Source organism: Schistocerca cancellata, chromosome 6 (genome assembly GCF_023864275.1).
Source record: "Schistocerca cancellata isolate TAMUIC-IGC-003103 chromosome 6, iqSchCanc2.1, whole genome shotgun sequence".
In the NCBI taxonomy this organism is placed as follows: domain Eukaryota; kingdom Metazoa; phylum Arthropoda; class Insecta; order Orthoptera; family Acrididae; genus Schistocerca; species Schistocerca cancellata.
Window position 1 is genome coordinate 358,255,866 of NC_064631.1, and position 26,831 is coordinate 358,282,696.

Here is a 26,831-nt window from a genome sequence, read left to right on the forward strand (position 1 = left end):
CTAGAGGGCTTAGAATTTAAGATGAAACTATGTAAGTACGTGAGAAACAACGTGCTGTGATCGAGTCACGAATTTTTTGTGGTCGCCACTGTCCTTGGCAGCAAGATGGATGTTCACAGTACCGTTACACAGACGTCTCTAATGCGGTCCTGCTGGTGCTTTACTATCAGGTGAAAGGCTGCAATCTAATTGAGTGCGGCGTCCTTCCCGTAGGTAACTGTGTGTACGATTACAAAAGCCTTCCGATCAGTAAAGGAACAGCCATAATAGCAACACACATGCACGACGTAGCGGAGTGATGAAAGACTTTTGTTGGTGATGTAAAATTTTTGGTGATATAAAACTTTTGTTGAATTGTGTATGCTCTACACTGCAAGGTCCACCACGTATCTTCCACTCGCCACCTATTAGTTAGAGGGATCTCGTTATTTTCTTACCGTTCAGAATTCACTGAATAAAGTCCTTGCTTCAACCATCCTTTCGTAATGCTACGCGCCCTGGCCATCTCCTGCTTCATTTTCATCGCGGTCATAATTATGCCTTCCACTTCACTCTGTTCCCTAATACATTTGTTTGTTTTGCAGTATGTTCTACTCAGTGGCGAGCATTCTGTGGACAAAAGGTATGCACTGCTTGTCCAAGATGTAAATGGAAATTATCAACAACGGCAAAAGTAATGGAAAGGTTAAAGTTTAAATCGTTCTTAACCTAACAGGCCAAACGTATTATTATTATTATTATTATTATTATTTATTGTCATTACAGACTCGGTCTTCTTTCTTTTTCATAATCAACAACCAAATAACACCAAAAGTTAACTCTGACAGTATCTATAGGAAGCATTGTGTATTTAGTCTTGTGCTGATACTTACATATTACACTGAAGAGCCAAAGAAACTGGTATACCTGTTTAATATCGTGTATGGCCCCCGCGAGCACGCAGAAATGCCGCAACACGACGTAGCATGGACTCGAATAACGTCTGAAGTAGAGACACCTTGAATCCTGCAGGGCTGTTCATAAATACGTAAATGTGCGTGGGGTGGCGATCTCTTCCCAATAGCATGTTGCAAGCCATCCCAGTGATGCTCAGTAATGTTTATATCTGGGGAGTTTGATGGCCATCAGAAGCGTTTAGGCGGCCGAAGTGGCCGAGCGGTTCTAGGCGCTTCAGTCTGGAACTGCGCGATCGCAGGTTCGAATCCTGCCTCGGGCATGGATGTGTGTGATGTCCTTAGGTTATTTAGGTTTAAGTAGTTCTAAGTTCTAGGGGACTGATGACCTCAGATTCTAAGTCCCATAGTGCTCAGAGCCATTTGAACCATCTGAACAAGAAGCGTTTAAACTCAGACGAGTGCTCCTGGAGCCAGTTAGTACCAATTCTGGACATGTGGAACTTCTCAAGTCCGTCGGAATGCACAATAGACATGAGTGGATGCAGGTGATCAGACAGGATGCTTACGTACGTGTCCCCTGTCCGAGTCGTATCTAGACGTACCAGGGGTCCCATATCACTCCAATTGCACACGCCACACACCATTACAGAGCTTCCACCAGCTTGAACAGTCCTCGGCTGACTTGCAGGGTCCACGGATTCAGACCGATGACCTCGCTGTTTGGTCTCTTCCCCCAAACAATCCAACCCTCCACGGAATCATGAGGTTGCCTCCATACCCTTAGACTTCCATCTGCTGGATACAATTTGAAACGAGTCTTCTCCGACCAGGCAACATGTTTCCAGTCATCACAGTCCAACGTCGGTATTGACGGGCCAGGCGAGGAGTGAATCCTTGTGTTTTGCAGCCATCAAGGTTACACGAGTGGGCTCCGAAAGCCCGTACCGATGATGTTTCGTTGAATGGTTCGCACACTGACATTTGTTGAGGCCCAGCATTTATATCTGCAGCAATCTGCAGAAGGATTGGACTTCTGTCACGTTGAAAGATTCTCTTCAGTCGTCGTTGGTCCGGTTCTTTCCGTATCTTTTTCCAGCCACAGCCATGTCGGAGGTTTCATGTTTGAAATATGCAGTAATTTGCGGAAAGTTTGCACTTCTGTCACGTTGAACGATTTTCTTCAGTCGTCGTTGGTCTCATTCTTGCAGGACCTTTTCCGCATTTGATGTTTTACCGGATTCCTGATATTCACGGAACACTTGTGAAATGGTCATACGCGAATATCCCCACTTCATCGCTACCTCGGAGATGGTGTGTCCCATCGTTCGTGCGCCGATTGTAACATCACGTTCAAACTCACTCAAGTCTTGATAACCTGCCATTGTAACAGAAGTAACTGACTTAACGACTGCGCCAGACACTTGTCTTACGTAGGCGTTGCCGAGCGCAGCACCGTATTCTGATTGTTTACATATCTCTGTATTTGAATACGCATGCCTAAACCAGATTCTTTGGGCCTTCAGTGTACAAAAATATGCAGTTTACTTGGTACACAGCATAAAAGATCTCTCCAGTCTCAGATCTTAGTAGAGTTTGGTGTGCTAAAAAACGTCGAGTAATGTGACATCATTGGTTACAATATTGGCTATTCATATTGTGCTATTTTCATATTCAGACATGCTGCAGTTATTGTCAAAAAATAAAACTCACAAGTACTTAGGCACAACACACTTTAAAGAAAAGAAACTTGCAATTACGCACTTTATACTGCAAGATTCGTCGGAAAGCAAGGAAGCTGTTAGCAACTAGAGTTATTAGTGTGTACATGTTGACTTCTTCGTTTTTTGGTCACTTTTTTCCACAGCTGCATATGTAGAGGTTGAGTATTTGGATTTGCGCACAGCCCATTCACTGCGCTTAACACATTAAGATTTCTGTGCACAGAAGTCTTTATGTGTTAACCACAGTGAATGTGCTGCGTGCGACTGCAAATACTCATCACATACACGTGCAAGACGAAGTAGAATGGAAAAACAACAAAAAACCGGCAACTGCATATACTTTAAAATAAAGCGAAACGCGTCTGGTCTCATTAACACTTTTATAACAGTTGCTAAAGACGGCAGTTAACTATGCGTTTCGTGACATTATTTTAGCAAATGAATATAGAAGTATGTTTCTCTCTGATCATTCGCGAAGTTCTCGGTATGTAGTGACACTTTTGTTACCGTATTCTTGTGCACGCTAGCGAGATATTTTAAAAAAAATATGCCTTTCCTAAAGTGGATTAAATTACCAGTGACAGATATAAAGAAGTAGAGTTAACACTACTTAAACATTAATACTAAACGTCGATTAACGACGCCTTGAAGCACAATAGAGATGTGCTGAGATAGGATTCCGAGAGTGAATATTGTGCCACACTGTCGATTTCTTTTCGTTGTAAATAGCCCAACATGAAAATCACTTGGAGATCGATAGAATACCCTTAGGCGTCGCAGACTGAGGCTTCTGGAGTGCATAGGAGCTATACTAAGTAGAAGCAACGCCCTAGTATCTCTACTATACGGGGCTAGAGGGCTCTTCAAGGCGCCACCTTAAGTCTACGATCTGTTCGGAAAACGTCACTCGATATCATCAGCTCCAAAAATTTGACTGCCATTGTTTAAAGCTGTGTGAGAAATATCCGAACTGCATAGTGATAATTTAAATTCAGCAACCTATTATTGCAGAGAATGTTTTAGTACACACATGATTTGTGAGTCTATTCCACAGAGCCTTTAATTACGAGCCATTCCTGGAGTAAAAAACCAAGAGGATATGCTTTCTTTATTGGTGGTTTGGAAAAAGGGCTTGTGCTAAAGGTAAACCTCTAATTACATTTTCTGTTACATAGGTTAATGGTATCACAAAGCCATAACAGACTTAAATGTTTGTAATAAATACTGCGTAGGTGTACTACTGGTACCTGCATACATTAGGGCAGAGAGGCAATTAAGTGAGCCATACACAGAGCGAATGCGCAAGGCAGGTTTTTGGTCTGGTAGAACGAATGTTGTTGTGGTTCTCTTATGTATTGGTGTTTACATGTTACGAAAAGTTGGAGTTCGTGTTATGCTGCCTGCTTCACAACTGGAAAATTATTTGAGTCAGTGACTCAGTTGTGGTACTTCTCGCAGTTAGTTTTTCCACCACGATGTTTTTATATTAAAAGACATCTACTCAGATGTCAATCACGTCGATGCGTCGATCACGGTACGGGACTACAAGTCCCATCGCCACACCTTCACCTGCCCATGTTAGGCAAAATTTTCTGCCTGACTCATGTAGTCCTGCCCATGTTAGGCAAAATTTTCTGCCTGACTCATGTAGTACTATCACCATCAGAGGGTGGTACGGGACTACAAGTCCCACCGCCACACCTCCAAAGTGAATCGCAGTCACTGCCCTGTGGAAATTACTGGCCCACCAACACAGTTAGACCGCAATAGACCGGTGATGCTTTATTGTAACATATCACCCCGGACTACAAGTCCTAAAAAAAAAAAAACTCAGATGTTGATAGGTACCTGCAATGTTAAAATTGATATTTGTAAATAATTTTATGATTGAGAAAACGCAAAGCTAGAGATTCGCGCTGCCAAGCGGATATCAGATTAAATTCAGTGATCTCACTTTACTCAAATTTGATTCAATATTGGAAATAACGATTACTTTTATTATTGCTAAGAAAGCACCGCTAATCAAGAGAAATTTCCTATATTTACTTTTCTTTGCTAAAATTAGCAAATATTAAGGTATTTATTACGATTATGGGCCATTATCATTTACAACAATGGCGCTGACCTCGGCACCAATGTTCCCCTATAAAATTTGCATAAAGAATTTTGCAGCTTCATGAATATAGGACGTGGAACATATAAAACTTTACCACATTTTTAAGTAATATTTGATTATATTTAGGCTAAACTTACAGGTTTTCATGCCGTGTCACAAAATGGCTTCTTACACTACGCACGATCTTTTTGCCAAGAGAACAGAGATTGCAATTGCATTCGCACGTCATAATAATTGATTACGGAGTCTTTGTTATTTTTCTGCGACACTATGTATTTCGTTACGACGTCTGTTTTGGTTTATTTGCGAAGTTATTCAATTCAATTTTTATCACCGTATGTGGCGTACCTCCACAATGTGTAACAAATAATTATTTCAGGGAAATGCCGAAAACACGTGAATGTATTATTCTTAGTTGCGAATATGGACAACCATCAGCTGTATAAGGGAATGACGACAGTGCAAGTTTGTTTGGGACGGGGACCCGAAACCGAATTTCCCACTTAACGCGAGTGGTCGCTTTAAGCGCTGTGGCTATCCTTACACGACCCAAGGCAAGGCCTAAACTTCCGTATGCCGTCGTTCCTGCATCAAGACCTCTCCTCGTACACACATTACGTAATTCCCGTAAGGAGCAGGACATTTTATTTGAAAGTTGCAGAATGGTATCGGCGGATAGATACGGTGGTGCAGAACCTGTGTTGTTGTGAAGAAGGATGCAATGTTCCTTCGTACATGCACGCGTGCATGAATGTATGTTGAAAATGAAATGTTTCGGATTTATTCATGACTAACGTCTGGAAGAAATAATATCTAAACGATCTAGGAATGACGCTATGTAAGATGTTGATCGGGCGGGGAGAGAGAGATAATGGTGGAGGTGGATTAAAAGTCTTATTCTTTAATTGGATATTTAAAAATAACCTTGTCTTCCGACATAACTAAATCATTGCCCCCAAAACTCTGACAAAGGAGTTCGCTTGACTACGAAATTAAACAAGTAATAGTCGTGGAGACTAAGCTAACGCCTTACAAAACTGGACATGGGATCTAGGATATGATACGAATACAGGCATATCTGGATAAAACTATTATATTAGCGTCAATTGCACCGTGATTGCTGAACAATACTGTTTAAAGAAAGAAAGCACTACAGAAGCGTATGCTTTTACATCTGCGAGCGATTTTGAAAGCATATTGAACCTCTAACTGCAAGCAAATCATCAAGATTGAAACACTGAAATTACTGAACGTAGTTGAAAATGACGACTTTCCCACAGCTTGCCTCGCTGTTGTGGGTTAATCTCACTATACAGATGATCCGCAAGTGGCAGCTGAAGTGGTTGCAGAATTTCAGTGGCTATGTACCAACAACTTTCGCCTAGGTTAAGCTCCAACAGATAGGATCCTCTCGCTGCCAGAGTAAAGTCGGCCCAAGGTGGCACCTGACTGAAGACGTCTGTCTACCATGTCGCCTGTCTGAGAAGAAGCAGCCATCTACTTCCGGCAAGGAGGACACAGATCTCCGCGTTTTTCTGGTTCCACCTTTGGCTGAAAGGTAAACATTATGAATGTCGACCAGTGAAAAGCCCTGGTACTCATATTTTACTCTCATTTCACGTGATTATCCAGTTACAAAATCGTTATACTTGTCGGAGTCGCCTTACTTCATAGCTTACGTGTTTTATATCACTGTTTTTCCCCTTTCCTACAGCCAAGTACAATATGCTTGCATAGATTCTGTACCTGTGGTTCAATACAGGAAACTGTAATTTACATAATTAAGTACTGCCAATCACTAGTACTGATTTCATTTCCCGCTGGAGAATAATTTGGAGAATAATTTACTACAATTTGATTTCACTTTTTATTTTGTGTTTTCCATTACTTATTGGATAGTTTGCTGCAAATAGTCACGTACCATCATCCCTTCCTGCTTTTTTCAATTTAAGGAGATGCAGTTGCACTCGGAACTTGTTATAGCGTATGTGCGTCAAAGAAATTTGTTCTAGCGTGGCATTTGAACCATTTTTTCTTCATGGGCACTGTTTGTTTGGAGAAGAGTATGATTTTTCCAAGGGAACAAATCATCATTTGTTCGATTACTTACCAGTTTAATAAACCATCACATACTTATTTTCTTGCTGGCGTAAGCTGTGAACTTCATTTACTGATCATATCACATACATCTAACGTAAAGACTCACAACCCAAATTCAGTGTATTTTTATAATTAACATTACAACTTCTACTCTTGGCTAATATCCCATTCACACTCAACGACTTCATAATAACTATATATTATTACGTTTAGTATTATTCACTTACCGATTCGTCGTACACACTCATGCTTCTTCAATCTTTAAGCATCAGTCAATCATTCACTCTCACTTAAAACAATTTGTTTTAAGTTTAAGTTATTTGTGCTTTTGCAGCTGTACGAGTATGTTAAGATGTGGCAAACATAGAAAAACACTTGAAAATACATTATCACACAATAGCATACATCGTATAAGCAATATGTAAACCCAGGATGTAAACAGTAACAAACTTGTCACAAAACAATGTAAAATTCAAAAAATTATAGAAATACCAAATCAGTTTTCAATACAGAAAGTACACTCAAATCGCTGTGCGTAAAAATGGTGTACATATCTATAAATACTGATACATCTGGTATGGTCGAACAGTAAGTAAGTAGCTATACAAAAGTGGTGGAGTCAAACATTACAACATAAATGTGTTCTCCACATAATTTCACATTGAAACAAGTTAAAACAACATGATTGTACTAACATAGCAATTAAGTTTATATCAAAACTTACAGGTGAGTCTCTATTATACTAAAAAAGTAATACACACGTAAGTACTTTACACTGTCCCTGAAAGACAAGCACATAAAATTGTGGTCGGTGTGAGGCACAAAACAAGTTCATCACACGGTGTTTGCTAAGTCGCAGGTTTGATACGAGAGTTACGGAAATAGTTTCTGTGTACAAGGTTCACGGCCATGAGTGTAATTTGTTGTGACACATGGATGTTAGTTTGACAAGAGGGTCATTCGTAGCTGGTGCAAGATTGTTCTCAACATTAAGTTTCTCACTGTGGACTCTGTTGCTCATACATAAGAAGTCATAAGTTCAGGCGTTCATAATACTAGTGACCATAATCTACACTCCTGGAAATTGAAATAAGAACACCGTGAATTCATTGTCCCAGGAAGGGGAAACTTTATTGACACATTCCTGGGGTCAGATACATCACATGATCACACTGACAGAACCACAGGCACATAGACACAGGCAACAGAGCATGCACAATGTCGGCACTAGTACAGTGTATATCCACCTTTCGCAGCAATGCAGGCTGCTATTCTCCTATGGAGACGATCGTAGAGATGCTGGATGTAGTCCTGTGGAACGGCTTGCCATGCCATTTCCACCTGGCGCCTCAGTTGGACCAGTGTTCGTGCTGGACGTGCAGACCGCGTGAGACGACGCTTCATCCACTCCCAAACATGCTCAATGGAGGACAGATCCGGAGATCTTGCTGGCCAGGGTAGTTGACTTACACCTTCTAGAGCACGTTGGGTGGCACGGGATACATGCGGACGTGCATTGTCCTGTTGGAACAGCAAGTTCCCTTGCCGGTCTAGGAATGGTAGAACGATGGGTTCGATGACGGTTTGGATGTACCGTGCACTATTCAGTGTCCCCTGGACGATCATCATTGGTGTACGGCCAGTGTAGGAGATCGCTCCCCACACCATGATGCCGGGTGTTGGCCCTGTGTGCCTCGGTCGTATGCAGTCCTGATTGTGGCGCTCACCTGCACGGCGCCAAACACGCATACGACCATCATTGGCACCAAGGCAGAAGCGACTCTCATCTCTGAAGACGACACGTCTCCATTCGTCCCTCCATTCACGCCTGTCGCGACACCACTGGAGGCGGGCTGCACGATGTTGGGGCGTGAGCGGAAGACGGCCTAACGGTGTGCGGGACCGTAGCCCAGCTTCATGGAGACGGTTGCGAATGGTCCTCGCCGATACCCCAGGAGCAACAGTGTCCCTAATTTGCTGGGAAGTGGCGGTGCGGTCCCCTACGGCACTGCGTAGGATCCTACGGTCTTGGCGTGCATCCGTGCGTCGCTGCGGTCCGGTCCCAGGTCGACGGGCACGTGCACCTTCCGCCGACCACTGGCGACAACATCGATGTACTGTGGAGACCTCACGCCCCACGTGTTGAGCAATTCGGCGGTACGTCCACCCGGCCTCCCGCATGCCCACTATACGCCCTCGCTCAAAGTCCGTCAACTGCACATACGGTTCACGTCCACGCTGTCGCGGCATGCTACCAGTGTTAAAGACTGCGATGGAGCTCCGTATGCCACGGCAAACTGGCTGACACTGACGGCGGCGGTGCACAAATGCTGCGCAGCTAGCGCCATTCGACGGCCAACACCGCGGTTCCTGGTGTGTCCGCTGTGCCGTGCGTGTGATCATTACTTGTACAGCCCTCTCGCAGTGTCCGGAGCAAGTATGGTGGGTCTGACACACCGGTGTCAATGTGTTCTTTTTTCCATTTCCAGGAGTGTATTTTACAAAAAATTCAAGTCCTCTGTATGATCACAGCTGGCAACGTCAATTTTTAGGCAAAACTATAGAAATAAAGTCGAAATAATGCCTCTTCATTCGTGGATAAGCGGATTGAGTGATTGGAATTTTTTACTCACACAATATTGTTAATCATGGTTAGCTTTCACTTGAGAAGAGATCAGCTACATCCTCTAACCCGACATAAATGTTTCACTCCATCCATAGGACTCTACAGTAAAGTTAAAAGTATGTTTCATTGGGAATCTTCGGTTCGATTGCTATTGTTTCATTTTTCATTACGTGTAAGAACACAGTAAATTTATCACAGTGATTCGTTGACAGCCTACATACAGTCCCCATATGACGTCATCATTATGCGTAGACGTACTGGGCGGCTGCAAATGTCTGTCTGGTAGCAGTGAGGTCTCAGATGTCCAACTGTGTGCTCGTTCACAGCGAGGGTGTGATGAGTTCCTGGAATTCTCCTGGGACGTCAGCTCACGTGGTGACCTCATTCAGCGACAAATGGCTCTGAGCACTATGGGATTTAACATCAGAGGTTGTCAGTCCCCTAGAACTTAGAACTACCTAAACCTAACTAACCTAAGGACATCACACACATCCATACCCTAGGCAGGATTCGAACCTGCGACCGTAGTGGTCGCGCGGTTCCAGACCGAAGCGCCTAGAACCGTTCGGCCACAGAGGCCGGCCATTCAGCGACACCAGGTAAGAGCTGAGCATATTGTTCTCGCAGAAGCTTATCTTGGCTGATGGGCAGCAGGGTGGCCCTTAGCTATATGTAATTTTCTGAATGTTAAAAATTTTGTTTCTCCCACTCCCAACTTTTGTTACACTTGACAAAATACAGTCTCTAAAAAATTTCATCACAATCCAACAAATTCTAATGGATCCTCAAACACCTTTAAATTGGAACATTGCATCCACAGGACCTATTTCCGTGAAAACGCAATGTATTCTTCTTTATCTCCACTGTACTTGAATTTAGAGAGGATAATGTGTGTGACACATTCAGGCAAACCGAGCAAGTGCGTAAAATCACTTTTACTCACGTTTCCGAAAACATTATTCGGAAAATTAAAAAAAAACATGCAAAATTTAATGATTGTCAAGTTTTTTTTTTGATCTCTTATACATTTTCACTTTAAGAAACTTCTTTATTCAAAATAGTGGTTTTACAACATTCATTTCTGTAGAATCATAACATAATTTGTTTGAATGAACACTGAGCATGATTTATTCCTAAGAGAAGATGTGGTAGCAGTTGGGTATTTTTTACAGTCTCGAACAACAATCTCTAAAAGAAATTATTTACAAGTTTCGTCTTTCGTGAGAATGTTATTGTAGCCTTGAATTGGCTGGACACCTCTTTCTGCAGTATCATTTAGAATACCCATCTCATCAAGATTTGGGCCGCAGACAGAGTAATAGGGTGATCTTTCCATGTTGAAGGGTCTATGTGGTGAAAATCGGTACTGAAAAAAGTCTCTTGAAGAAAGTGTTACAAAAGATAGACACTCAGTATTGGTAAAGGGAGGGAGGTCATTTTTGTGTTTAACGTATCTTTTTTCTTGATTTTTTTCCTTGTTCCCTTTTTCCACCTTTTTCTATTTCCAAGATAACTTTAGTTATATTTACCTTGACCTTGGTTGGAGCACTGTCTTCAAACAAAGGTAAAGCCACAGACTCTGAAAGTAAGCACCAGAGGTGATTTGAAAATATATTTTCAGCAACTGGATCAATATCGTGATTATTTATCTGTTGACTCATGAATAGCAAATCATGGCAAATTGCCTTTATTGCTTCTCTTGATGGAAACCCGGCTCGAACATAGACATGTGCAAGAAAAATACGTATTCTTGTTAAGGAGCTCTTCTCCACAACCTACAAGTGAAACTGATCTTGAAGAATGTATAACTAGGAACCATTTATGGTCTTTGCCATTCACCTAGAATGAGGTCAGCTCCTGGGATGTGAAACGATATCCCATTCTTTGGAATGCCGCCAAGAAAGATCATCGGTAACTCCATTAGTTCTTGACAACCATCTCACAGTTGTTTCGCCGCAGGAAGTCGGTTTTCAAGAAATCCGAGGATAACAGAGCACACATGATTAGATACTTCACTGCTACCAGTTATGTAAGCCGTTCTTGTCGAGTTTCGACCAAGTCACTCTAAATTTCTTGGAAAGATAATTTGATTGGAAACACAAACAACAAGAGAGACATCGAAGTCTTTCCCAACATGCGTAATGAAGAATGCGAAGAATATGATGTTATTTTCATTTAGGAAGAACTCGACAGGGCTGTCAATTTTCACCATCAGTACAAACAGGTCTGAAACAGTAATTTAAAGATCAGTGTGCTCGTCTTCTTCACTGTATTTATTAAATAGCTTATTCTTGCACTTCAGATTTTGTGAAACAAGATAAATCCATTGCACAAATGTGTGTACTTTTCCACGACAAGCAATTTACCACTATCCCCGAATTGACGCCACTACGCTAAATGTTGCCTGAATGCGAAATCACATAACCTAACAGTTCACAAAATGATAGTTCCACAGGTTGGAATATAACGCTTTTACTAAGAGTGTAGCAATTAACTATAGCAGTACTTAATACGAAATATTTCTCACTTCTCTTATATCGTAAGTATAGGGAGCACAAACAATAGTACAACAGACGATTCCATGCCACTATCACCATGAAACTCACAGACTGTACTACAACAATTTTTGTTTGGTTTTAAGTGTTCGCTGCTAGGATGCAGCATGGTCTGAATCAGTAAAAGGAAGAGGCCGCCTTTACTCATCCCTGGCATTTACAACATCTATATTTACACTATTAATGTTCTATCATCAATAAAATCTTGATATCCATTGTACATTACAATATGAGAATTAGAGTCTTAAAACAATATTATTAAAAATAAGTGCCCCCAAGAAGAACCATTTATTTAATCATAATAATGAGAAACTGCGTAGAAAAATTCACAAAGCAAACGTTTATCAGTTATGGACGCCTTGTTGCTGCCCAACTGAGCTAAAATTTTGCACATTTTTTTTATTGATTGACACAAGGTAGGGGGTTGAAGCTAAACTTTGAGAAGGCGTCAAAACACTGGCCACCCTAATGGACAGTGACAGACCCTCCAGCACATGCCTGTGGTAGTCAACCTACTGTTACTGTTTCTGATACCCCTGGAAATTGTCTGGCTACAGCTAGGCCATACTGCATCATTTACTCATTCGAACTCTCTCGTCCTGTTTGCATCTCTCTTCTGCCTGCTTCCACCATTGACTCTGTGACGTGAAACAATTTATAATACATACATTAATGGTAGAATCCTGAAAAAAATACAAATATATTTCGCCCTTATTGCCCTTCGTTGAACGAGAAACCGATTTCACTTCTCGTTTAGCTGAACTCAGGTACTTTAGGAAGTCTTTTTACAATTCATTACAGTTAAATCTGCATATGGCTTTCCACTCATTCAAAGATTTATTTTATACATATCATTTACGTCAATTCTTTTACAATTAATTTTTGTCTGTTGCTGTTAATTCTTAATTAATTTCAAGATTTGTACTTAGATTTATTTTACTTCATCATACTAACAATATTCTCTTACAAAAAATTTTTCAAACTTTTTTTTCCTTATTTACCTAAGGACGATTTCGTCGATACTCTTTTGGGTGGGAGCTCAGGTGAGGTTTATGTTAGTGGTCAATTTCTTCATGTGATTATTTATTATTCACATACACTGCCTGTTACCCCAGAGCAGTCTACCGATACTAGTAGATGTCTCGCAAATTATCTGGCACCCAAAATTGCTGTGACCACCCTACATACTTTATCCATCTTCTGTTCTCATCGTTCGCTAGTATTCAAGTTAAATCCTGCACATAACCATCACATTCAAGCTTTATCTGTTATACTATGGATGCTCTAAATTATGGTGATAACTAATCTGGCACATAAACATAAGCATAATACGGTTCTCCACTCATAGTTCAAATTTACATTACAAAAATTTCCTCACTTCACCTGTTTTTACTACATTGATTCCTTACCTTACCAGTCATTTGCAAAGATTCTTGTTCTATCTATCCTTCACTGAGAATCCTTGTTTCATTTACTCCTTCCTTCGATCTGGACAGTCTCAAGATCATTTTTAATCATTTTTTTATTCGTTTGTTGTCGTCTTGGCTTTCCTCCAACAGCACAGTTATCTGTCCTGTCAACAGATCATGAAGTTACACAAAGATTATCACATCACACTCTCATCCAACTAGCAAATACTCAGGGAGTAAATTGGTGTGTCGTTATACTCACCAGTTACCGTCACATCGCAGCATTCCTTCACGTCTGCTAAATCCTTACAGAGCAACGTTCCCTCACGCCTGCTGCCCTTAGCCTCCCGCCATCTCACAAGATTTGGTACATATGACATCCGCAACTGAGAGTTGTGGTGCTTAATTTAGTACGACTGAAGTGAAACACTCTCGTCATCTCTTTGCAACTTAACATTCCTCACTTAAAATTGAATTATGAAGCTCCATGGCTTCTTCTTCAGTGCTCCTTTGCATTTAGAGAACAAGTAAAGAATAAACGTCGACTACCACACACATCTTCATAAATGGGCAACTACATCTAATAATCAGTTAATGCTTCGTTTCTCAGCGCCTATTACGTTATCTTCCTGACTTCTTCTGATGAGAATTGGAATTGTTCCAGCGAAAACTCTCTTTTACGACTGCATGACACTTCTAATTTAGCATGGAATCACTTCACGTTATAACTATATCTTCATACGATAGCGCCGATACTGATTGTATGTGTATGTTATTTCCTATTCTTCCCATTCTCGAAGTGTCTTGATATGCGAAATGTGATTTTCCATTGAAGTGAGGCTTCGTAAATATACAGTTTTATGCACATGATAAGCGGCAGAAAATACATAAAAGAATTTGCTGCTTGGATATCTTCTTTGAACGTTTTCTTGATCATAATAAAACTTCGTCGCCCACAATATGCTTCATTTCTCTTATCGAAACATGCTGATTTTCTTTTCTCTTCTCCCCTTCTGCACTTTCTCTCCGGAGCTAAGTTTACGATGTCTTGGTGGTGTTTACATCTAATAGGTGGGTAGTCTACAATTGCTCTTACTCAAAAATTTAATTTACCTAGTCTTTCTCAAATCGGACTACATAATTTTCGCTTGGTCTGGCCCCATGAACTTTCTTCTCCATCCTGAGGCTCCCAATGTGAATTTACTGTCTAACTAATTCCTTCGAATACATTACCGCAAACGTCTCCGCAGTCGCTATCTGCTACTACTTTCCTACTCTTCTCTTTCTTCTTTTTTCTAAGCAGCAGTATGTTTGAGCACTCTCCAGGGTGTGAAATACCCTCATCCTCACCCGCGTTCATTTCCTCTTCCTTTCTGGTGCGTTTAACGAAACGTCAACAAACCCCATAAAGTTAAGACTCGTGTTATGTTGCAGCGTACGAATTCTGTCTCTTCCTTTTCTGATCTGCTGGTACAGACATTTTCCCATTCTTTGACGTCTTCGTTGTCTAAATCATCTATTTTCTTCGAAACCTTTGCCATAAAAGCTCGGGGCACATCTTTATTCCCATCGTAAGTTCGAACTTTCTCACAATCCTTTGTTTCTTAGTGACTAACTCCGCCTGCTGCTTCTTTCAATTGTTCAGTTGTTATTTTTCGTTCCCTATCGTCATTCCCTCTACCTTTTCCAGCGAAAACGAATAACTTGGTTCTACCAATATTTCTCCATTCTCTACGAATCTGAATTTGATCTGGTAGCCCTTCAAATTTACAAGTGCATACCTCTCCTTCAAACGTAGTTCGAAGCTAAACTTATAGCTCAAGGCTTGTAAATTTCAGCATGCTCTAACAGAACCTCTAAACTTCAGCACTCCTGTCGTTTGAATAAAAATTGACAACCTATAGTAACCTGCTCCAATCTCACATATACACTATAGCTCAATGCCTTCTTAACATAAAAAAACAAATAAAATCCCCTCCAACAGTTTAACGATGGTCTTCAGCTGGACAACGATGGAAATATACCAACATCGCCTCATTGAAAGGAAACACATACATGCCACCAACTTAAAATAATTTATGTTGTTTAACTCAATGATTATTGATAAGACAAACACAAATCCCCGTCCTAAATTTAAATTTAAATTAGAAGAAGCTTCACGCCAGGCGTTAAAAAGTAAACACATCCTCAGCAGAGTGGCCAACTAATAACACATCGCTGGAGGTTGAATGGTGGCGGTGGGTTAAAAACATTAATCTTTAATTGGATGTTTGTAAATGGTTTTGCCTATCCGACATTGTTAAATCTCTGCCCATGAAAACAATGATAAAGGAGTTCGATTATCTATAAAATAAAACTAGGATCTCAGTTAACTCAATTGATTACATGAAAATCATGGACGATAGTAAACCTAATGCCTTAGATAACCTGGACATCGCATCTGGGTTGTGATTCAAATGAACATACATCTGAATCAAACACTTACACTCTAAGACGAAAACACGATGCACTACCTAGGGGTTCGCAAACTGGTCACAAAATGATATTGAAACTTCTTTGTTTAATAAAGTTTTTACTTAAATTGCAATAACAGAGAAGGTAAAACTTCTACGTTATTTAATTCTGAAACTGCTGAGTGAGATTAAATGCAACTGTCACTTTGCTGTTTTCTTTATCATTTCGTTTCTGACCTACAGAATTTGCCCTGATATATATAGCTCAAACTTATTCTTTCATTAATGACGCACAATATACAAACGCAACGCAATTTGACTATTACTTCACAAAATAATGGCCCTGAATTAGAAGAAGTCCTAACAATAACCCATACATTTCGTAAGTCACTTACCTCACAGAAAATCGTCATGACACGAACTACAGCGAAACAGCAAGCACCAATACAGCCAACCAAATAAGAGCTTCTAACTACTGAAGACTCTAACTACTAATAGGCATGTGGTTAGCAAAGGAAAGATTTTGTTGCAGATCAAACAATGTATTTAGCAGATTTTACATTAATTATGTGACAATGAGTTCGAAAAATTATATAATCATCAATAATTCAATTACCCACATTAAATCTCCATGACGGACATACGTCCACACTGTCCTCTCCCGCTAATACTGCAAACCTCCAGCACTGCTAATTATTAACCTCTAACCTTCATCACTGCTGACTACTCACTTCCAACTTCCATCATTGCTGGCTTTTAACTTCCGACTGCCATCACTGCTGGCTATTATTTTCCAACTGCAAGTCCGACCAGCCACAAAGTGTCCTACAGAGGGCGCACAACGCTGCCAGAGATTTTAATAAAGTCTATAGCGCTGCCAACATACAAACACATAAACAGGCTACTTACATAGCCCCCTTGTTCCTATAAAACTTTTACAAAGTGTTTTGGGCAATGACCAAGACTAGTTTGTTAAAAAAATTATATTAACATCATCACATAGTTCAGATGAACACAATTAGTAATATACTATTGGTCAATAAAGCAAAAATTGTCCTCACAGTCCCTAAAGACAGTCCTAATCATTCATCAGAAGAGTAGTCTATGACAGTTTTAGGCACAAAGTCTGAGCAGTAAAAGAAAATACACGCATAAGTAGTGGATCTCCATGCTTATGGTAGTATTGGGCCACCAAAGGTGCAGACTCACTGTAGTCCTTGTAGAGATTATGGTGTTAGAGGGCCACAAAAGGTGCAGACCAACTTTAGTCCTTGTAGAGTTGCCCAGCAGCCATCCGTTGTGACCGTGCAGGTGCACAATCACAATTGAAGAGTCTTGATGACAATGTATCAAGTCCATGAACCACCACTTGTGCACTCACTACATCTTTTCTGCATGATCCTTAGAATCAGCAATGCTGTTAACCAGTCCCTTGCTGAATTATCAACACCCGTGCAAGCACTAACACAGTGATATAACCTCTCATATTTTATACATATGGTATGAAATGTGTGCAGTAAAACGAAACCCTACTATTTACGTAACTTGAAGAAATGTTGTCTATACAATTGCAATTTTATAGCATAAGAACAATTACAAAGGTACAGAAAAAATCATTACTGTCAAGAACATGATAATCCAGACAACATTTGTAGTAATACAGGCTTTACGAAAGAATAGAAATAAACATATACATTAGTATTACAGGAATTATAACATAAGTAAATAAATGAAAAAATTAGAATATTCTTAGAAACCTTGACTTGACACATGAGCATTAAGAGAAAACATAAAAGAATAAATAATGTCCAAACTTCGTCATAAATTAAATTATAAAGAAACAGCAGAGCGACACTTGCATTTAATCTCAATCAGCAGTTTCAGAATTAAATAAATTGCATCTACATCTACATCTACATGGATACTCTGAAAATCACATTTAAGTGCCTGACAGAGGGATCATGGAATCACCTTTATAATTCTCTATTATTCCAATCTCGTATAGCGCGCGGAAAGAATGAACACTTATATCTTTCCGTACGAGCTCTGACTTCTCTTATTTTATGGTGGTTATCGTTCGTCTTTATGTAGGTCGGTGTCAACAAAATATTTTCGCATTCGGTTGAGAAAGTTGGTGATTGGAATTTCGCGAGATCCCGTAGCAACGAAAAACGTCTTTCTTTTAATGATGTCCAGCCCAAATCCTGTATCATTTCGGTGAACATCTCTCCCATATTTCGCGATAATACAGAACGTGTTGCCTTTCTTTGAACTTCTTCGATGTACTCCGCCAGTCCTATCTGGTAAGGATCCCACACCGCGCAGCAGTATTCTAAAAGAGGACGGACAGGCGTAGTGTAGGCAGTCTCCTTAGTAGGTCTGTTACATTTTCTAAATGTCGTGCCAATAAAACGTAGTCTTTGGTCAGCCTTCCCCACAACATTTTCTATGTGTTCCTTCCGATTTCAGTTGCTCGTAATTGTAATAGGCCGGCCGGAGTGGCCGATCGGTTCTAGGCACTTCAGTCTGGAACCGCGCGACCGCTACGGCCACAGGTTCACATCCTGCCTCGGGCATGGATGTGTGTGATGTCCTTAGGTTAGTTAGGTTTAAGTAGTTCTAAGTTCTAGGGGAGTGATGACCTCAGCAGTTAAGTCCCATAGTGCTCAGAGCCATTTGAACCAATACCTTGGTACTTAGTTAAATTTACGGCTTTTAGATAAGACTGATATACCGTGTAACCGAAGTTTAACGAGTTCCATTTAGCACTCATGTGGATGACTTTTCGTTATTTAGGGTCGACTGCAACTTTTCTCACCATTCAGATATTTTTTCTAAATCGTTTTGCAGTTTGTTTTGATATTCTGATGACTTTATTAGTCGGTAAACGGCAGCGTCATCTGAAAACAACCAAAGACGGCTACTCAGATTGTCTCCTAAATCGTTTATATGGGTAAGGAACAACAAAGGGCCTATAACACTACCTTGGGGAACACCAGTGGTAGTTTCACCTTCTCATTTATTGCAATTTAGAAATTTATTAAAAAATAAGTTTCAATATTGATACATGTATCGATGGAAAACGTACATTTGTCAACTTCGGAAGCCGATGGTGTGTTTGCCCTGCTGCAGCGTACTTTCACCATGCTGCTGCCAAGGATTATTCTTTTTGTAAACAGAGAGCATGTCGATATCAGGGCAAAAAGTCTTTGCGAATTTCATTCCATATACTCAGTTGGACAGTAACTATGCCTCGCAGATGGCGCATGAACAATATACGCAGACGTTAGCTATGACGGAGGACGTGTAGTTGGGCTCGAAGAAGCCAGTTAAAGTTATCGGCGAGGCATGTGAATAGGGGCGATGCCAATAACCGACGATGTCAGCAGGGAATGTCAGCAGGGACGGGTGACTCATGGTCGAACACAGCGTCGAGAAGTAAGCGGTCCACTGAGATAGACTGTAGAAAGAGAAGCGCGATCAATCGTCAGACAGGGACTCAGAGCCCCTAATTCATCGTTATCGTCGATCCGCCAAGTAACTCGTGCCTCAGAGACCACAAGACAGCTAACAGAGAGGCGTCTAAGCTCACAGAGACCCTTGCTCCGACTACAATTGAACTCTGTACACCAACAAGTACTTTACAGTGGCACCGGGCGCACTCAGCCTGGGATTTCATTGACTTGAGTATAATTGTCTTCAGTGATGAGCTCAGCTTCGAACTGAGCCTCGACGACCAGCATCCCGTGTCTGGAGATACCCCGGGCAGTGGCGGGATACCTCACTTGACAAACCCTACCGGTTCTCTCCGTATTTCACAACGTTTGGAGCATTATGGGCAACGCCCTCCAACCAGCTCGGTAGTTTCACAGTCTAACCCTCCAATTGGACAGAATTTGGCATGGATCCCTCAGGAGGGCATGCAACAACTCTATCAGTCAACTCCAAGCCGAATAACTGCTTGCATAAGGGCCAGAAGTGGATCAATACGTTACTGACATGCTAGACTCTTGAAGCACTTCCTCTTGAATAAATCACCATTTTTTTTAAATGGTAGTCAATTTTTGGTCTTTAAATGTACATCACATCTATCGATTACCGCCCATTCGATAATTCCTTCGTGGTGCGTATTTCCTGCCTTAAGAGTCTATATACGCGTAAATCGTAACGTGATCGTCGCCGTTTGTGTTTCAAGGCTGAAAGCGCTACAAAAAGGAATGTGTTTGCATCTATCGCTAGAGACGAAAGTATTTTGAACCTCTAACTGCAAGCAAGTATTCAAGATTGAAACACTGAAGTTACTGAACATAGTTAAAAATGACTCGAGTTTACTAGCTCTGTACCAACAACTTTCGTCTAAATTAAGCTCCAACGGATAAGATCCTCTTGCTGCCAGAGTAAACTATGCCCAAGGTGGCTCCTGGCTGAAGAGCTCTATGAAGTCTGGCTGAGAGGAAGCAACCTTCTGCAGTATCCTTCCAAAACTGCGGACACAGTTCTTTGCGTTTTTCTGGTGTTACGTGATTTTCATTCGCTGAACGATAAATATTCTCAGTGCCGACAAGAAAGAAGTTACCTTAAAAGGTGCCAGTATCATTTCTGTGGTTAACCAGTTAGGAAAATCGTTATACATGGTGCTGCTAAACTGTGTCCTACTCCCTGCCTCTCCCTGTTTCTATGAAGTCTGGCTGAGAGGAAGCAACCTTCTGCAGTATCCTTCCAAAACTGCGGACACAGTTCTTTGCGTTTTTCTGGTGTTACGTAATTTTCATTCGCTGAACGATAAATATTCTCAGTGCCGACAAGAAAGAAGTTACCTTAAAAGGTGCCAGTATCATTTCTGTGGTTAACCAGTTAGGAAAATCGTTATACATGGTGTTGCTAAACTGTGTCCTACTCCCTGCCACTCCCTGCTTCTGTTCAAATGTCAGCCAATAGGGGTAGACCTCTGCAAGCGCTGCAGTATTCCTTACTCCCACTTCTAGAGTGTTTAGGTTAACTGTGGGAGTTGTTTCGTGATTTAATTAAACATTTTGTCCTTAGGGGCCAGAGTGTGTTGGTGGGGCAGGCCGCTGTGGTCGAGCGGTTCTAGGCACTTCAGTCGGAAACCGGGCTGCTGCTACTGTCGCAGGTTCGATTCCTGCCTCGGGCATGGATGTGTGTGATGTCCTTAGGTAAGTTAGGTTTAAGTAGTTCTAAGTCTAGGGGATTGATTTCCTCAGATGTTAAGTCCCATAGTGTTTAGAGCCATTTGAACTCTTTGTGATGGTGGTGGCTTACCATCTTCAAAAGCATCATATGGAGGTCTTGGAGTCCCCCTTTCTCTCTCTTACGTTACTGTCTTTTGTATTTCGACGAATTTTGACTGCCTGCACCTGTATCCATAACAGCCAGTATTCCGGACCTCTGCCAAAACAGCAGTCATCTGCAGACCAAACTGCTCGCTATGAACAGTTACCTCTGACGCTGTGCAGCCTGCAGATACAATCTGTATTGTCAGTTATGTGTGGTCCAGCGCCGGGTCGGCTTACTTCAAGGCACTGTTCAGTCTGGTCTTCTGTCGTCGTTCCTCGCACATGTTTGACAGTGCCTTCGGGACTTCTACGAATTTTGCTGATGTCTGTTTCCCCTGCTGGTTTATGACCCACGACGCATCCGCTCCCTTATAGTCAAGTACAATATACTTTTCTAGGTGCCTCTCATTTATATGTATATGCATTTCAATAAACGGAGTAGTATAATCTACATACCGTCAATCGCTGGTATTGGCTCATATTTCATTTAGTGGTGGGGATAATTTATTGATGACTTCTCTTTATATTTCGGGTTTTATATCAGCTAAAGAACAGTTGGGAAAAAATGGTCATGTAACCGTTGCAGCCAGTTTGGAAACAAAATTTAGAGAAATAAGAAAAAAAAATACTGCGAAATTTTACACACAGTAATGCAGCAGATAGAAGGAATCTTCAGTTGCACTACATTCTGTTATATTTGGAACTTTTAAATGTGCAGTGAAACTTTGTTTATCTGGCACTCATTAATCAAGCTCTCTAGGTCTTCTGGATCGCCATTTGTTTTCAACACAGTAACAGAAAATGCACAACATTTGATATTGTTAAACTAATAATAACCAAAATAGGTGGTGACAATTATTAAATTTAAATTCACTCAATGCGCATGGGTATTTCCATTGTGTTAGTTAACATGTTCACATAGATTTGTATAATACTATATCACTTCAGTGGCAAGTGGAAAATGATGTAAGAAACAATATCGGTATGTCCAAGGAGCCAAAGTTAAAACATCTAGAGGCAGCCACTTGTGAGTCAACTGACACATTTTGCAAACTGAATAACGAAACTAGTGACAGTGACGACTTGTCGGGGTTCGTTGAAGCATTTCGAAATATCCCAGGATGCTCAGACAGGTGTTAATGATGTAGATGACGGTCTCTGTTTTCTGATGACGAAATGCTCGTCTTTTTCTCGGTTGCAGGTAACGATGATACTGACGATAAAGTAACTGACGAAGTTGGCGCTTAATATGAAGACATTATGATACGTACAGAGGCGACGGAGAACTGGTTTATTTACAACGCCAGAGAAAAAAAATTGGATGAAATAAAGCTGTGTGGAAGCGCCTGTGTACTCGTGCTACACATAAACGAAATATGAATCCGTCTCAAAAGAATTTATGTACTGTTTCAGTACCTAAAATTCACTACGGATTTTTTTTTTAAATATCCCTTCACACCATGTGAAAATGATATACAATTTCTGTGTTTAGTGAAAATAAACATAACGCATGTGTTTATGACATATAATCAGTGCACTCTAATTTATATCTGATGTTAGGGATTATCCGGCTTGTCAATAACGTGAATGACCAGCGGTCCCACCTAGGTCGGATAAACGAAGCTCCACAACACATAATTTTGATCGACAGTGTTCCCTTGAACTTGCATTACAGTCTTTAGGAGACTGCTGTGGATCATTCTTGGGATTATCCTGTTTTCTTGAACAGGAAAATTCGAGGAATGACCCACGGCTCTCAGTTACATATGTTTCAGGAGAAGCTTGTCATTAAATTTCTGGCAATTTGGTGACGTTTGTAATATCAAGTGGACACCAAACAGTATACTGTGGAGCTGTAAAGCTCTCTGAACATATTTTTGACATTGCTAGGAACGATGCTTTAATTGATAGAAGTTAACGCTAGCGTAGCACGAATGAATAACTATGTCAGTGCTTCACAAAACGGCCTTACATAGTGAGCTCTATTTTCAACTGAAAATGACATTCTACTGTTGTTAAAGTCTGTGTCACAGTTTTACAGCATGGTGATCAAGGATTTGTCGAAATGGAGAGGAGTATCCAGCATTTCGACATATGAGGTAATTTCATATTTATAAATGACGGTATATCCTTTTTGGAAATTCTTACCCAAGCGAAAATTTCAGTACACGTCACTGATCTTAATAATTCTGAATACTTGTCTCTCCGTTGCCAATAATGGTTTTCGCATTAAATGTCATTATCTTCCTGTAGTGTGTCAGACTAAGCTGATTCAGAAGGATGGAGGTTGCAGTAGTTACTTGGAGATGAAGTAGCTTGCACAGGATAGAGTAGCATGGAGGGCGGCATCAAAACAGTCTCTGGACTGAAGACCACATGAACAACAACAATGTGTCAGAACTGATAAACATACAATGAGTGTATTATTTTTCACATACGTCTACGTTTTTGTTTGGTAACAAGATACCGTTTATTTTAAATCAAAGTAATGGAATTTTGATATGTTGTTGTTGTTGTTGTTGTGGTCTTCAGTCCTGAGACTGGTTTGATGCAGCTCTCTATGCTACCCTATCCTGTGCAAGTTTCTTCATCTCCCAGTACCTACTGCAACCTACATCCTTCTGAATCTGCTTAGTGTATTCATCTCTTGGTCTCCCACTACGATTTTTACCCTCCACGCTGCCCTCCAGTGCTAAATTTGTGATCCCTTGATGCCTCAGAACATGTAATGCCAACCGGTCCCTTCTTCTCGTCAAGTTGTGCCACAAATTCCTCTTCTCCCCAATTCTGTTCAATACCTCCTCATTAGTTATGTGATCTACCCATCTAATCTTTAGCATTCTTCTGTAGCACCACATTTCGAAAGCTTCTATTCTCTTCTTGTCCAAACTATTTATCGTTCATGTTTCACTTCCATACATGACTACACTCAATACAAATACTTTCAGAAACGACTTCCTGACACTTAAATCTATACTCGATGTTAACAAATTTCTCTTCTTCAGAAACGCTTTCCTTGCCATTGCCAGTCTACATTTTATATCCTCCTACTTCGACCATCATCAGTTATTTTGCTCCCCAAATAGCAAAAATTCCTTTACTACTTTAAGTGTCTCATTTCCTAATCTAATTCCCTCAGCATCACCCGATTTATCTCGACTACATTCCGTTATCCTCGATTTGCTTTTGTTGATGTTCATCTTATATCCTCCTTTCAAGACACTGTCCATTCCATTTAACTGCCCTTCCAAGTCCTTTGCTGTCTCTGACAGAATTACAATGTCATCGGCGAACCTCAAAGTTTTTATTTCTTCTGCATGGATTTTAATACCTACTCCGAACTTTTCTTTTGTTTCCTTTATTGCTTGCTCAATATACAGATTGAATAACATCTGGGATAGGCTACAACTCTGTCTCACTTCCTTCCCAACCACTGCTTCCATTTCATACCCCTCGACTCTTATAACTGCCATCTGCTTTCTGTACAAATTGTAAATAGCCTTTCGTTCTCTGTATTTTACCCCTGCCACCTTCAGAACTTGAAAGAGAGTATTCCAATAAACATTGTCAAAAGCTTTCTCTAAGTCTACAAATGCTAGAAATTTAGGTTTGTCTTTCCTTAATCTTTCTTCTAAGATAAGTCGTAAGGTCAGTATTGCCTCACGTGTTCCAATATTTCTACGGAATCCAAGCTGATCTTCCCCGATGTCGGCTTATACCAGTTTTTCCATTCGTCTGTAAAGAATTCGTGTTAGTATTTTGAAGCTGTGACTGATTAAATTGATAGTTCGGTAATTTTCACATCTGTCAACACCTGCTTTCTTTGGGATTGGAATTACTGTATTCTTCTTGAAGTCTGAGGGTACTTCGCCTGTCTCATACATCTTCCTCAGCAGATGGTAGAGTTTTGTCAGGACTGGCTCTCCCAAGGCCGTCAGTAGTTCTAATGGAATGTTGTCTACTCCCGGGGCCTTGTTTCGGCTCAGGTCTTTCAGTGCTCTGTCAAACTCATCACGCAGTATCGTATCTCCCATTTCATCCTCATCTACATTCTCTTCCATTTCTATAATATTGTCCTCAAGTACATCGCCCTTGTATAGACCCTCTATATACTCCTTCCATCTTTCTGCTTTCCCTTCTTTGGTTAGAACTGGGTTTCCATCTGAGCTCTTGATATTCATACAAGTGGTTCTCTTTTCTCCAAAGGTCGCTTTTATTTTGAATTTTGATAATCATTTTCATAAATGTAGTCTGTAGGCAATTATATTACGTTTGAGATTATGTACACCTGAAGGCACAGAAAGTGCCGAGGTCTGAAATTTGAATTTCGCGCCACGTTATGCCGAAGCCAATCACATTACAAAATGTACATCACTACTCATGTATGTAAGAGGACTCCTTGTCATTCTTATTGTAATTGTGGGAATTATGCCTTACTGGTACATGGTGCAAAGCACGCTTCTCTAAAAAACGGAGGAAAATCAGTTCAGATACATTCATAGGTATTCATCTGTGGAAGAGGCAGTAGATCTCGAAGATGGAGTCCAGTTTTGAACGATATTAACAAATCCTTGTGTCTCACATGACATAGTATTGTGGCCTTACAGGGCTACTACGACGCAACTACGGTGGTGATTATGTGTGATTCTACACGTAAGCTACGTGCAGTTTTATATTAAACGTGGTGGGTGGAAGGGAGTTGGGAGCATCAGTGTGTAAAAGGAACTCTCCTGACAAGTTCTTGTGTACCTATACCACTACATTTTTCATTTTGGGGTTGAAGTTAACCTGATATTCAGATACCAATACAATTGCAAGTGTTGACACCTGTTAAACTAAATTACTTGGTAAGTAATGGAAATAGAGTAACTACAGAAAGGAAACAATTGAAGTTGCATCTTGTCATTCAGTGATATCCTTGGGATTTCCTGTGTGAAACATTTAGTTAACATTGATAGGCGAAGCAGGCCAAGTCAAAAGATGATTAATCTCCATATGGGATCACTAGTATTAAGTGAAAACCTCTCTTGTGCTTGAGCCACAAGGAAAGTGGAGGACGTAAGAAAAATGAAAATATATCCTCTCCAACAAGCGGGACTAGGCGCTGATATACCCAGATAACACCGGAAACAACTTTATGAACTATCATATTATGCCTCCGAGATGGTTAATTATGCATCGAAAGGAAGTGTAAGCTTCCCATTAGACATTTGTATCCACAGTTCTTACAAGATAAACACCGGGAGAGGAGTATCTAATTCAGAATCCAGTCATAAACTAGAACTTAATGGGATTGTCGAAATTTATCAAACTAAAGACTGACGTCTCAAAGTGACAAAAGCCTGATCAAACCTAATACACGATTCGCAGACCTGCGCTTACCGCCAAGAAGCGTCGGCTTTATATCAGTGCTGTCGCCTATCAGGAGCCGAATTCCTCCAAGTCCAGCTCGGAGTCTAGTGCCTGCAGCCCTTGGCACTCGATGCTAGAGACGCTCCACTTCCTGAACTGAAACCTAAATGACCACGCCTGCTACCTTTCTAAGCTCCACCGCCCCACCTTGGCTCTAAGTAAGTAAATGCCTAAGCCATTTTGCTAGCCAAACAAGCACAACCAATTGATTCGCCAACCAGACGATAGGATGTTTATAGTTAATATCCC